Genomic DNA, 12,624 nt, shown 5'->3' on the forward strand with positions numbered 1-12,624 from the left:
AAAGGAACTCAGTCATAATATGAAATATTATGCGGCTATTTAAAAGAATGAGCTAGATCTCTGTGTGTTGAAATGGAGCAATGCCCATAATCCATTCGTAAGCAAAAAGAGCAGAATAACATATATAGCACACTTTTGTCATCACACACACACACATACACATTCATACTTAGTGAGCTTTAGTGGACTTAACAATAAAATATATTCTAAATGGACCTTCCGATGGATTTTAATGTATACATTTAATTTCGATGGAATTTAATGTACACATCCCTTCACCACCACCCCAATCAAAATGTTCAAAACTCAATCATCCAAAAATGTTCTTGTGTGCCCCCTTTTCAGCCCCAGCCAGCCACTGCCCTGCCTTCTGCCCCTATGGATTAATTTTGTCTGTTTTAGGATCTAATAAAGGGGATCATACAGCGTGTCCTCTTTCATGTCTGGTCTCTTGCTCAACATAATATTTGGAGTCATCCATATTATTTTCTGTATCAGTAATTCAACAATTTGAAGACAACCCAACTAACAAACAGGTAAAAGACTTGAAAAAACAGTTTGCAAAAGATATTAAAAATATATGCAGATGGCCAATAAACATGTGAATAGATGCTCGTTATTGGCTGTCATGGAAATATGACTTAAAGCCATAATGAGTTAGTATTATGCATCCAATTAAATGGATAAAATGAAAAAAGACTGAGAATACCAAGTGTTGACAACATGGAGCAACTGGAACCCTGATAGCTTTGGTGGTGGAAGAATTATTTGGCATCTCTCTACAATGTCAAACAGAAACCATGTACCTCAGGAATTTCTCTCATAAATAGTTACCCAAGAAAAATTAAGACATTTTTGCACAAAGACTTACATACAGTTGTTCATAATAACTTATATAATAGGTAAAACTGGAAAGAACACAAACATCTATCAAGACGTGCTTGTGGTATGTTCCTATAATAGATCATACCCAGAAATAGAAAGGAGTGAATTACTGATACAGGTAATAATATGGATGACTCCAAATATTATGTTGAACAGGTAGGTTGGAAAACAAACCCTTCTCACAGTTCCAGAGGATGGAAAGTCCAAGATCAAGATGTCAACCAGTACCAGTTCTTGCTTAGGGCACACTTCCTAGCCTGCAGATTGCCCCCTTCTCATTGTGTCCTCACATGGTCAGGAAGGGGAGAGAGGTTAGTGGCGGGGGGAGAGCAGCTCTGATGTCTCTTCCTCTTCTTATGAGGGCACTGCTGGCAAGAACTTATGTAACCCTAATTGCAACTCCAAATACCATCACATTGGAAGTCACAGGTTCAACATATGGGGTGGATGGGAATGACAGAACCATTCAGTCCATAACAATACACAGCCCACTGTAATACTTGTTAATAAATGGATATGGGTGGTTTGGAAATCTCAGATAAATTGTCTGCATTTAAATGGTACTTCTCAAGTATTTAAGCATGCTTGGAAATAGTTCCCTTAATTATTTTCAGCACTCTTCCCAAGTCTTATTTACACCGTTAATTTATTTCACAAATCCTTTCTTAGCAAATAATGCAAACAGATCCAGTGGGACTTAGCAAGAATAAGTGGAGTCTAAATTAAAGTAAGCTTCGTGCATTGATTTTCATTTCCACTTTTTCAGATAAGGCAACAGAAAAGCCATTAAGTATGTGAGAGTGTATCTGTGACTACAGAACAACTGGAGAACTAGGGAATGTCCTCATTTGTGGGGAAATACATATAGGACCCACAAAAGAAAATAATCCACGAGGAAATCATTAACACTCATGGAGGGCTTACTATGTGTTGGACACTGTGTTAAGACAGCCTTCATGTATTATCTCATTTAATCATCATGAAACTTCTGGGGGCTTTATTACAGTGCCCACTTTACATACGAGAGCACAAAGCTCGGAAAGGTTAAGGAACATGCCCATGTAATAAATGAAAAGTGGAGACTAAAACTTGGGTCTCTCTTACTGTAAAGCTCATGCTCTTTTTTTTTTTTAAGATTTTTTATATGTATGTATTAGAGAGAGAGAGAGCGCATGCACATGAATAGGGGGAGGGGCAGAGGGAGAAGCAGAAGCAGACTCCAAGCTAAGCCCAACACAGGGCTCCATCCCAGGACCCCAGGACAATTACCTGACCTGAAGGCAGATGCTTAACTGACTGAGTCACCCAAAGTGCCCCCAAAGCTCATGCTTTTAATCAAATAAATTAGAATAAGAATATAAATTGCTATCACTTACTGAGTGCATACGACATGCCAAGAACCATGGTAAGAATCTCTTAATATACAAATCATTATCTTTTTCCAAGTTTTCTGACATTAACTCACCTGAGCTTCTTGATGAAATCTGAAAAAGATAGCATAAAAGAGTGAGTACATAAGAATAAGAAAAATGTGTTGAATGAGGTAATTTTATTTCAGTCATTTTAATAATGCACTTTTCCATTGAGCAGTGTTTTGTCCCAGGAAAGAGTAAAGGTTTGTTTACTACCCATCCCACATACTATTAGACAGCAGATGAACAGTTAAGGGCAAAAAGTCCCTGACTTCTCTGAGACCCAACTTCCTCATTTGTAAAATGGGACAACAACAACAAACCACTTTGACTGTCTTCCTCATGTAGATATTGTAAGAATCAAGTGAGATGATGTCTGCCAAAGCTAGCTATATATATATATATATATATACATACATACATACATATATATGTGTATATATATATATATATATATATATATATATAAACTATATGTTTAGGTCTAAGGCCAAAAATGGTTTCCTCACACTGTGATATTTACATGAGTTTGATCACTCAGATGCTATAAACACTATGTAAAAGAGTAGGCATTAATCATTAAAACAGCTTGGTGCTGGCATATGAATACACAGATGGAGAAATAGAGGAGCTAGAAATAGATCAGCCACACATGGGAATCTGGTGTGTGAGAAAGTGAATTCCAGACACTGGGAAAATGAGAAAGATCAATGAAAATATCAGACCAACAGGGCAGCCACATGGACAAACCACAATTTCAATGGTTTATCACTTTATCATTTAAGCTAAGGTAATTTCCAGATGTTTTACAATTTTAAACATAAAAGTAATCAAATTTCAAACTCTTAAGAGACAGCACAGGAGAACTGACTTACTTATTTTTGGAAATGAGTATCTTTCCAAATAAGACACAGAGGTACAGAGCTATAAAAGAAAAGATTTCTAGATTTGACTATATGAAAATTTAAATTCCTTCAAGGGCAAAAAAAATTTTTTTAATCAAAGTCAAAAGGCAAATGACAAATTGGGAGAGAATATGGCAACATATATGACAGATAAGGGTTTAACTCCCTTAGGAATTAATTAATTAATTAACAAATATTTAATGAGCAACTTTTATGTGCCAGGCACTATTCTAAGCTTTGGGGGATTCAAACGTAATTAAAACCCTCAGCATTGTGGAGCTCATATTCTGTTGGGAGGGACATAAAGTGATCTTGGATATTAGTAGAAAATTTTTAAATGAGCAAAGAACATTAATAATTCACATAACTGTTAACACCAATGGGGTTTAAACATGAAAATGTGTGTACTCTCCCTCATAATATATAAAGGACAAGTTAAATTTCAGTAGGATACCATTGTCATCCATCACACTTTCCAATATCAAAAAGTATGATAATATACCATTTGACAAAGGTATAAAGAAACAAGCATTCGCTTGCATTTGAGGTGGGAGTGTAGCTTGATTCAACTTCTTTGAAAAGCAATTTGTCAATATCTATCACAATTACAGATGCATGCACTCTTTACATCAGTAATTCTGCCCAAAGTATTTAGGCTACAGGCATATTTGTATATATGTGCAACGGCATGTGTGTATGAATGTTTACTGTAGCATTGTTTCTAGTAATGAAGGACTTATAACCCACACAGGTACCCATCAGTAGGCAAGTAGTTAAACAAATATGGACAAAATCTAAAATGGTACAAATTGTTAAAAAGGATATAGTTGCTGTACAGAATGAGGCTGACGTATATGTATGAAAGACTCTTCAAAATATATTGTGAACAAAAGTAAGGTTCTGGACAATTACATGCAATATTGAGCTGCTAAATGTTTAATAATGTAAACAAAATTGTAGAATGTATATGTGTACATAAAATGAAGAAAAATTTTACAAATATGGGAAGCCTGGGTGGCTCAATCAGTTGAGCAACCGACTCTTGGTTTTGACTCAGGTCATGATCTCAGGATCATGAGATCAAGCTGGGCGTGGAGCCTGCTTGAGATTCTCTCTCTCTCTCTCTCTCTCTCTGTCCCTCTGCTCCTCCCAGCCCCACTCCCCACTCACAGGTACTCTCTTTCTCAAAAAAGTTTTACTAGTATAAAAGATGTATAGTGTCCAACTTACAAATAATAAAATATGCAATACCCTTCTTTGCAAATTCCACCCTCTAACATTAATGTGACCTGATATTTCTTATGAAATCCATTGTCCATTTGACAGTTCTATCACCAACAGTCATGTTGCAAAATCGGACCATGAATAAAGCTTGATTACTGTTTGATCAGCAAAAAAGTCACTCATATCTCTGACAAAGGAGTGTGGTTCAAACATTAAGGTCAGTTGATATTTCATTTTTATTCATGAGTGAAATGGAAGTGAAACAACAATATAGGTATGTTAGAAGTTCACTGTGTATCAATGACATGAGCAACTTTGCTGAATCAGATCTAATTTTGGAGTCCTGGAAGAATGTTCCCTCAACATTGTGTGCTCTTCACAACATCATGGAGGCAGGCATAGCACTTTTACATTAACCTGCATTATTACTATTTCCCCACCACTCTCAACTCTAGAGCAGGAGTCAGAGCAGGACAGCCCTCAAGCCAAACCTAGCCCATCATCTGTTTTTGGAAATATGGTTTTAGAATGCAGCCACATTATTCATTTACCTCTCACCTGTGGCTGCTTCTGCATGATGAGAGGAGAGCTGAGTAGTTGCAGCAGAGGTCATGGGGCCCACAAACCCTAAGATATTTACTATCTGAGTCTTTACAGAAAGAGTTTGTGGGCCCCTGGTCTAGACCATCAACAACACAACAAACCAACCTCTGATTTGTAGTGTTTGCTGATTTCCAAGATGCAAGTATTTCCATAACCAATTCCAAGCCACCAACATGTACTCACTGAATGCACAGTTGGAAAGAGATTCAAATACCACATTATTATATTACATAGTATTTCCACACTTCATATACAGTAGTCATAAATAACCTCAAATACAGAAAAACTATAAGATAATTAAGACGCCATGACTTTTGAATACTTGTTTCTAATGTAATTTAATTAAAAAGTCATATAATACAATTTTTAAGAATGGTCATGTTTAACAACCAGCTCAGAAAATTTCTAGAAATTTAGTAGTTGCCCCTTATGTGCTCACAGGGCCAGGTCCAGCATACCACTGGATACGGTATGCTGTCAAATGTAGGGAAAATGTGCAAGCAAGGACATAGCTGCATATCCATATCAGCTTCTCTGTACACAGAGCATCTCTGGAAGATGCATAAGAAGGTGAGAACAGTTGTGCCTCTAAGGTAGCAATGAGGGGTCTAGGAGTTGGGTAGGGTTGAGATTTATATTTTATTCTATATTATTTTGTAAAGGGCTTGAATTTTTTTTATCATATGCCTGTGTTACCCTTTAAAACTTACTGTTTTTCTTAAGTAGATTACTAAATCATTTTTCCTCAGTTTCCCTTTTGCCCTGGAGAGTCTGCCCCAGTAGAATTCTCTGGCACCACCCCACCTCTCACTGGGTCCAGAGGAGTAATCTCCTGAGGCCACAGTTCATCAAGACAAGGAGCCCCCAAGGCTCAAGGACAGTCCTGGTGAACCAGTATTTCTCCTAGAGGGAAACACGAGCCTAGAAGCTGCCTCAAGAGATTTGGCTCCATTGCATTGCTTTGACTTCTCTTCTTCCTCCTTCTCCGTTTGTTAATCTTTCCTGGAAAAGTTAAGTAAGCTTTTCCCTTTAACCAGTTTCTCTGGCATTTTGAAGGGCAAATGCCAAATGAGTGCCACGGCAGCCTGTCTGCCAACTACTTCCAACTTGCCAAGTCTTCCTGACTATATTTACTTCTGTGCTCCGATGCCCCAGGCTGCATCTGTACTCACAGATCAGCTACTGAAGTGACTGCCTTCCCAAGTCCACACATGCTCCTCCAGGCTGGTGACCCCAAGCATCTGCTCTGTGTAGACCAGCCTGGCTATGATAGGGGCTGCTTCCACAGAAATTACCTAAAAGACTTTAGCCAAGAAAATAAAATGTGACCTCATCCAACAAGACCTCCAAATGTCACAGAACACCCATGTGCGTGGCTGCTGTTTTGTTTACTCGAACCAGTTACAACCAATTTCTGGCTATCTACCTTGGACTGTTCCCTGCTGCTTGTCCTTGGTTCTTTTCTGTTCTTCAGGCTTTTGAACCTCTTTCTGCCCTCACCTGATCCTAATGTATGATCTGCCTCACATTTCCCAGCATAGTCCTGACCTGGACACTGGCCCTGTGATCAGAGCGCATCTGCCATACATCCAGTCCAGATGGCCCTTTCTCATCCAGTTGCCCACCTTGGCTTTCGCCAGTCCCCTGGTCTGTCCTCCAAACTTCCCAGGCCTAGAATCTTTCTTCCCCTTGAATCCATAACCAGATAGGCTCACACCCTTGTCACAGACTACAGACTACAGACTATTGACTCACATCCAGTTTCTAATAGCTAAGGACACACCCAGGTATTTGTTTTCTAGGTAAGATTCAGTGATGACAGCAACAGGAGTGTGTATGCTCTTCTTTCAGGTTTCTGACAGCCCCCGCTTCCAGGCTAGATGTGGGTAGAGGGTGTCCTAGGTAAGGTTCCCCAGAAGCAGACCCTGAGATACAAATTAGTATGAAAGTGATTTATTGGGATTTGTTCCCAAGAGATACTGGTAGGAAGACAGGGAAAGGAGGACAGGGAAATGAAGCAAGCCAAGCAAGAATGTGAGATTTAGAGTTCCAGCTATCTATTGCTGCATGACAAATCACCCCAAATTGGTGGTATAAATCAATTGTCATTTTCGTAATGCCCACAGATTATGTGAGTCAGGAATTTGGACAGGGCAAAAGGCACAGCTTGCTTCTGTTTCATGATGTCTATGGCCCCAGCTGCGATCACTCAAAGTCTAGATGACTCAGCAGGTATAGGCTGGAACCCTCTGAAAGCTTCTTCACTCACATGGGTATGACTCTCGGGCTGGAATGACTCCAAGCTGGGCCTGTCAACCACTGGAGCTATCTATGTGTTGGGTTTAAAGAGCGAGATATTCCAAGAGGAATTTCGTCTTGGAGAAGCATTCCAAGAGACCAAGTCAAAGACTTTTTTCTGAACGAGTTCAGAAGTCAGTGACAAAAATCTATTGATTCAACTATATTTGTTGGTTATAAGCAGTCACTCGGATGAGCCCAGATGCAAGAGGAGGAGAATTGGGCCTCAAACCTTGAACACAGGAGAGCATATGGGATGCGATGTACTCTGTGGTCATCTTTTTTTTTTTTAAGATTTTATTTATTTGACAGAGGTCACAAGTAGGCAGAGAGGCAGGCAGAGAGAGAGAGAGGAGGAAGCAGGCTCCCCGCCGAGCAGAGAGCTCAAGGCAGGGCTCCATCCCAGGACCCTGGGATCATGACCTGAGCCGAAGGCAGAGGCTTTAGCCCACCAAGCCACCCAGGTGACTCTCTGTGGTCATCTTTGAAAATACCACCTGCCCATGGAGGAAGACTTTGACTCAGTCCCACATGAGGAGAACTGTCCTAGTCAGAAGCAAAGGAGCTGGACCCTTTATACCCACACATTCATTTGTCATTGGCCACAGGCTGCCCTTGGGAGAACATAAATATCCAAACACTGCTATCTCTCTGTGAATGCAGAAAAGCAGTGTCGGGGCAGGCCTGTGATAATGTGTGTGGCAGAGACACAGGCACTAGCCCTTGGGATTGAAAGCAATGTGGGAACAAGTGTATATAAAACTGGAAAGGGATCCCAGGTGATATGGACTGCCTTTGTCCTTTTCAGCTGCTATAACAAAGTACCATAGATTGGGGGGTTTATAAATAACAAATTTATTTCTTAAAGTTCTGGAGGCTAAGAGTGTAAGAGCAAGTGCCAGCATGGTGAATTTCTGGTGAAAATCCTTTTCCAGGTGGTAGATGGTCCTCTTCTGGTTTTATCTTCACATTGCAAAGAGTAGAGATGAAAAGCAATCTCTCTGACTTTAAGGGTATTAATCCCATTCTGAGAGCTCCGCCCACATGACTTCATGTATTTCTAGTCATCTTACAAAGGCCCCACCTTCAAATGCCAACACACTGGAAGGTAGTTTCAACATAGGAATCTGGGGCTGGGCAGTGGAGGGTCGTAGGGGACAGACACAAATATCTAGTCCACAACACGGGCAAAGAGCACTGACATAGTATGCTACAGAAGGAATAGAAATCTCTAACAAAGTATTTCACATTATCATCCAACACTCATTCATTTACTCATTTGGTTGAGCAGGTTCTAGGGCACAAAGCTGGGTTAAGACAGACCTGAACCTGGGGCACCTGGGTTGCTCAGTCGGTTGGGCATCTGCCTTCAGCTCTGTCATGACACCAGGGTCCTGGGATTGAGCCCTGTATCAGGCTCCCTGCTCAGCTGGGAGCCTGCTTCTCCCTCTCCCTCTGCCTGCCACTCCAGTGCTTGTGTGTGTGCGCTCTCTCTCTCTCTCTCTCTCTCTCTCACTGTGTGTGTATCAAATAAATAAAAGATCTTAAAAAAATAAGACAGACCTGAACCACCTAGTAGCTCACAATCTGGCAGAGCCATAAAAAATATAAAGCTATCCATGGGGTGCCTGGGTGACCCAGTCAGTTAAATAGCTGCCTCCTGCTCAGGTCATGATCCCAGGCTCCTGGGATCAAGCCCCTGCTTCTCCCTCTCTCTCTACCCCTCCTCCTTCCCCCGCCCCTCCCCATCTCATGCTCTCTCACTTACTCTCTCTCTCAAATAAATAAATAAAATCTTAGAAGAACAAAAACAAAAACAAAAAAATCATAGAGCTATCCTTGATCTCAACTGCAACATGGGCTGAGATCTCTGCATGTGCCTGTCCCTTACGCAGCAGTGTGGAGTGATGGTTGTGCCCTGGTGCTTTAGATTTGAACAGTTCTTGGCCCCCACTCAGTCTATAGTGTAACCCCTTTAGTAAAATAGGGATAAAAAGAGTGTTTACTCTATAGAGTGGTGGTGAAGATGAAATGAAGTTATGCCTGAGAACCATTAACATAGTACTTCAGGCACATGAGCAAGTGTTGTAAGTGTTAACAATTGTCGTCATTATTTTAGTGAAGGCACAAGAAGAGGAATTACCCACCTAAGCGAGGGAGGGACAGGCCATGGGACAGAAGATCTGACACTTGAGCTGGGGTGTGATGGCAAGGGCAAAACTTTGTTTCTCAGAGCTATTTATGATATGTGTTCTTCATGCTTAATCTGGGACACTGAGACTGGCTGGAGAGAAGCCACCCAGCCTGACAGGTGGCTGCCACTCCACATGAGTGGTCTGAAAACTCAAACTAGATGCTCAGTGCAGTCTGGTAACCATCCTGTATTTCTCTAGTCAGCCCTACTTCTTAAGCACCATTACCTGCTCTAGATGCCCTCATTCATTTCTTAGCTGCCATGAAACTTGACTTTTGGATTTTTTTCTACTTCTCTGACCACAGTTGTTATTTTTTAAAAAGATATCTCCCATATATAATAGACATATAATGTGTATGTGTACATAGCACAGATCTATGCACTTTTTTTTTTTAAGATTTTATTTATTTATTTGACAGACAGAGATCACAAGTAGGCAGAGAGGCAGGCAGAGAGAGAGAGAGAGGGAAGCAGGCTCCCTGCTGAGCAGAGAGCCCGATGCGGGACTCGATCCCAGGACCCCGAGATCATGACCCGAGCCGAAGGCAGCAGCTTAACCCACTGAGCCACCCAGGCGCCCCGATCTATGCACTTTTTTAAAGATAATGAGATGAACACGTGTGCACTTGCTACCCAAATTAAAAATAAATAAAACATCACCAGTATCTTTGAGGTATCTCTGTCCCCCTGCTTAATTGTATCTCCTTTCTTCCACCCAAAAAGTTACCACTGTCCTGGAATTTATATTTATCACTCCCTTGTTTTTCTTCTAGTATATATTGTATATTAGTTATCTATTGTTATGTAACAAATTACCCCAAAACTTGACGGCTTAATACAATAAACATGTATTACTTCACCAGTCGGTGTTCAGAAATTTGGGAGAATCTTCACTGGGTGTTTCTGAATCCATGAAGTGGCACTCAAGACTTTTACCAGTGCTGGGGCACCTGGGTGACTCAGTGGGTTAAAGCTTCTGCCTTCGGTTCAGGTCATGATCTCAGGGTCCTTGGATCAAGCCCCACATCAGGCTCTCTGCTCAGAGAGGAGCCTGCTTCCTCCCTCTCTCTCTGCCTGTCTCTCTGCCTACTTGTGATCTCTGTCAGTTAAATAAATAAATAAAATCTTTAAAAAAAAAAAAAAAGACTTTTACCAGTGCTGGGGTTATCTGAAGGTTTGACTGGGGCTGCAGATAAATTTTCAAGATAGTGCGCTCAAATGGCTGTTGGCAAGAGACATCAGGTCCTCTTTATTAGGTTATCTGAGTGCCCTTAGCACGTGACATGTGGCTTCTCCTAGAGCAAGTGATCAAAGAGAGAGAAAGGAGGAAACCTCACTGTCTTTTATGACTTAATATCAAAAGTCACACACTATAACTTACGCTTTATTCTATTCATTAGAAGTGAGTCGACCCATATAGTTCAATCCATATTCAAAGGAAAGGGAATTAAGCTCCATCTTTTGAAGGGAGTGTCAGAATGTAAGAATTATTATATGTGTATATATCCCTAAACTCTATATGTCCTTTTTAAAATCTCCACCTAAATGGAATCACACTCTAAGTGTTCTTCTGTGACTTGCAATTTGATTCAATTTGATTCAACCTTATATTTTTGAGATCCATTCATATGGACACATTGTTTGCAAGGGCTGCCATTACAAAGGACCACAGACTGAGTGGCTTAGGCAACAGAAACTTATTTTCTCACCGTGGTAGAGTTTAGAAGTTCAAGATCAAAGAATTTCGCAAGGACACAATTCAATCCATAACATATATAGAGTTGTAGTTTGTTAATTTTCATAGCTTTATACCATCCTGTTGTGTGAATAGACAAAAACATATTCTTCTATTCTACCATTAGCAGATATTTTTCTTATTTCCAGTTTTTTGTCATCATAAGCAATACTGCCACATGCCTCCTAACAGCCTTAAACAGGTAAAATACATGTATTTTCATATTTACTAAGTTATTGCCAATTTTTTTCAAAGTGGTTGTGCTCATTGGCTCCCCCACCAGCAGCATACATTGCTCCACATTCTGCCAGTATTGGATATTGTCAAATATTTTTTTCTAAATTGGCTAATCACATGCATGAGAAATGGTTATCTTCTGTGGTTCAAATTAGCATTTCCCAGATTATCAACAAGGTTGAGGATCTCTTCATTTCCTTTTTTTATTATTATTCTGTTGATTTATTGCTTATTTTTGAGATAAGAGGGTAGAGAAGGAAGGAGAGGGACCAGTAGACTCCATGCTGAGCGCAGAGCCCAGAGCAGGACTCCATCCCACAGCACTGAGATCACCACCTGAGCCGGAACCAAGAATCGGATCCTTAAGGAACTGAACCACCCAGGCACCCCCAATCTCTTCATTCTTAATGAAACTCTTTTTCATTTCTTTTTGCCGATTTTTCAGTGGAGTTGTTCACTTTTTCCTTATTGATTTGTCAAAGTTCTTTACATAATGGTATTGCAAATATTTCCTACCAGCTGTGGCTTGTCTTACTTTCTCTTGCCACATTTCACAAGTCTTGGTTCTTATTCTTTTACCCATCTCTTGACTGTACTTCTCTAGGTCTAGTTCTCCCCTCATTCCACATAGCATCCTTAATTGATCAAACCCATGAAAAAACATTTCACCTACATATGCTCCTGAATCCTTAATCTGTACCTTTAAAATAGTTCTGCTGAACACCTTTTAAGTTCACTGAATTCTCCATGATTTTTTTTTTTGCCTTGTGAACTTTTGCACACGCTAACCACTCTTAGTGAAATATCATTGTCCACTCCTTGCCTCTACTTCCCCATACACTTCATATCACTAACTCCTACCAAACCCCAAGTCTCAATTCTCAGGTCTCAGGTAAGGGACTTCCCACTGTGCTCCCACAGTGCTGCCTAATTGTCCCCACCATCATACTCAGCACACTGGATTGTGATTGTCTTTTTCCTGGCTGTCTCCCAGACCAGACTATAAATCTTCCTAACATTGAGCCTAGTACCATGTCTGTACATACTGGACATGCAATCAGTACTTGGTGCATTAATTAATCGATTTCCCAGGGTTAAAAATTATGCTCACCTGACACATAATGTGCAAAT

The sequence above is a fragment of the Mustela erminea genome, chromosome 4 (assembly GCF_009829155.1).
Source record: "Mustela erminea isolate mMusErm1 chromosome 4, mMusErm1.Pri, whole genome shotgun sequence".
In the NCBI taxonomy this organism is placed as follows: domain Eukaryota; kingdom Metazoa; phylum Chordata; class Mammalia; order Carnivora; family Mustelidae; genus Mustela; species Mustela erminea.